Below are 3,149 nucleotides of genomic sequence, written 5' to 3'. Positions count from 1 at the left end.
ACTTACTCATATAAACCCTAGTAGCTAGTCTAGTATATATAGGACATTTATCTATTGTATTAGACATCTTTGGTCTCAGTTTTGTTTTATTCTTCATCTTAGGAGATCATTGATCACGTTAGAGAGGGCTGGCCATTCGGCCATGCCTGAACTCTTTACTTATGTATTTTCAACGGTGGAGTTTCTGCACACCATAGATTAAGGGTGTGGAGCTCTGCTGTACCTCAAGTATTAATGAAATTCTATTATCTTTTATTCAAATCTCTCTTATTCTTATTCCAAGATATTAATTCGTACCCAAGAACATGATGAATGTGATGAGTCAGATTACCCTCATTATTATTCTCACTTATGAATGTGAGTGATTGACAACCACTTCCGTTCTACATGCAACAGAGCTTGAATGTATATCTCTTAGATTCCCCAACAGAATCTTCGTGGTATAAGCTAGATAGATGGTGGCATTTATGAGGATCCGGAAAGTCTCACCTTGTCTGTGGTATTCCGAGTAGGATCCTGGGAATCCGGAAAGTCTAACCTTGTCTGTGGTATTCCGAGTAGGATTCCGGTAATGAATGACTGTGACGTGCTTCAAACCTGTAACCTGCTGGGCGTTAGTGACAGACGCAAAAGAGGGATTCTATTCCAGTAGGGGAGGGAACCAACTGGTGATTAGCCGTACTGTGACAGAGTGCGTGAGCATTAGTTTTCACTGCGAGGATGGGATGTAGCCATCAGCCATGGGTGATGCCTCCAGACTGGTTAGCTGTGTGAGTGACAGCCGCACAGGATATTTCCCCGAGAGGAAGAAAGTAGCCACAGTTGATGGTGAACCCCTATACAAAGCTTGCCATGGAAAGGAGTAAGAAGGATTGAGTAGAAGCAGTAGGAGAGCAGGCGTCCCTGGGCTCTACAGCATCTCCATCCGCTTATCTGAAATTCCTACCAATGAATCTGCATAAGTATTCTATCCCTTTTATTATTTCCTTTTATTATTTTATTTTGAATCTAATCAAGTATCATGTTTAATTCGCCTGACTGAGATTTACAAGGTGACCATAGCTTGCTTCATACCAACAATCTCTGTGGATTCGACCCTTACTCACGTAAGGTTTATTACTTGGACGACCCAGTACACTTGCTGGTTAGTTGAACGGAGTTGTGAGAATAAACAGTGCCCTAAGAGTAAATATATGCTAAAGCTCAAAAGATAGAAATCACAATTTCGTCCACCAAACAGCTAGTGTTGAACGCTAGTAATAGGGAAGCTGCATGTTCAACGCCCACTAAAAACTTCCCTATTGAAGAATTGAAGGTAACTAAGGCTCATGAGGAAACCATAGAAGTCCCATTGAATGCCTTGTTGCAAATTATGGATTATGAAGATCACTCTTCCTCTGGTGAGGAAGAGAAAACTAGGGAAGAGCAAGTTGCTTAGTACCTAGGAATTTTGATGAAGCTAAATGTCAAATTATTTAGAACAGAGACATTGGAGGAAGAACCTCCAGTGCTCCTCAAGGAACTCAATGCCTTGGTTCAAAAGAAACTACTTCAGAAGCTGTCGGATCCCAGACGCTTCCTAATTCTTTGTACCATAGGCACCATTACCTTTGAGAAGGCTCTGTGTGACCTAGGATCAAGCATAAAATTCATGCCACTCTCTATAATGGAGAGATTGGGAATCTTTGAGGTGCAAGCTACAAAAATCTAACTAGAGATGGCAGACAAGTAAATGAAACAGGCATATGGTTTAGTGGAAGATGTCCTAGTAAAGGCTGAAAACCTTTACATCCCTGCGGACTTTATAATCTTGGATACTGGGGAAGAAGAGGATGAATCCATCATCTTTGGAAGACCCTTCCTAGCCACTACTGCCAATGCCATCATTGATGTAGTAAAGGGAGAGCTAGTCTTGCAATTGCATGAGGACTGTATCTTATTCAAGATACCTAGCCCTAACTCTCCCTCTGACAAAAGAGAGATAATTGTACAACACCTAGTGTTCCACCCCTCTCTCTCAGTGCAAAGCTATACAGAACCCCCAGACACTAATTCTAAGTTTGGTGTTGGGCAACCATCATCAAGCACTGAGAATAAATTAAAGATACTAAGAAGAAGGTACCTAAAGGCTGGAGGAACAAGAAAGTCCCCATTGAAGGCCTCTCACCTGGCATGAGAGTTGTCTTCACTGACAACCCAGTCATTCCACATACTATAAACAAGATCCTGTCTCTAGAACACGTGGAACTCATCCATGAGAGCACAGGCAAGAAGTTCACTATAAGGGGCAAAATTCTGAGACCCTATCCATCTCTAAAAGGAGCTAACCGTCAAGCTAGTGATGTTAAAGAAGCGCTTGTTGGGAGGAAACCCAACCATAATTAGTTATTTCTATTTTTCTTTGAGTTTATTTTACATAATCATTTCTTTAAGTTTGTGATCATGTGCAGTAGTTAGAACAGAAACAGAGACAGTCAGAACTGGAAATAGAACACCTTGGAGCAGGCACCTTGTTGGCATTAAATGCCAGACAAGGGAGCCATAATGGGCGTTCAACACCCAGAAAGAGTTGCCAAGCTGGCATTGAACGCCACACAGGATATCCCTAACGGGCGTTCAACTCCCAAGAAGAGTAGCATTACTAGCATTGAATGCCATCCAGGGAACAGAGGCTGGACGTTCAATGCCCCAAAGGAGGCAGAGACCTGGCGTTGAACGCCATGAAGGAAGTCCCCTATAGGCGTCCAACGCCCTATGAGGAGCATGAAGCTAGCGTTGAACGCCAGCTAGGAGCAGGAGCTGAGCGTTCAACACCCACAAGGGGGGCAGGAAATTCGAATTCCCTAGCCTCTCAGGAATAGTGGGTCCCATAGAATCTCTACCTACCCCACCTTCTTCTCTCTCTTACTTTCACTCTTTCCCACACACTCTTCCCACCCACTTCAAATTCAAAATTTCTCACCCAATTCTTCCTTCCATCGAACCCTACCCTATCCCACCCTTAAAATACCCCTTCTTCCAACCCTTCATACACACACCTCAAACACTAAAGCCCCACTTAGCCGAAACACTCTCTCCCTCCTTTCTCCACCCATTCTCTTCTTCATCTTCTTTTTCTTCTCTTTTTTTTTCTTTTTTTTTTTGCTCGA

The sequence above is a fragment of the Arachis hypogaea genome, chromosome 2 (genome assembly GCF_003086295.3).
Source record: "Arachis hypogaea cultivar Tifrunner chromosome 2, arahy.Tifrunner.gnm2.J5K5, whole genome shotgun sequence".
NCBI lineage: Eukaryota > Viridiplantae > Streptophyta > Magnoliopsida > Fabales > Fabaceae > Arachis > Arachis hypogaea.
This window is presented reverse-complemented; position numbering follows the sequence as displayed.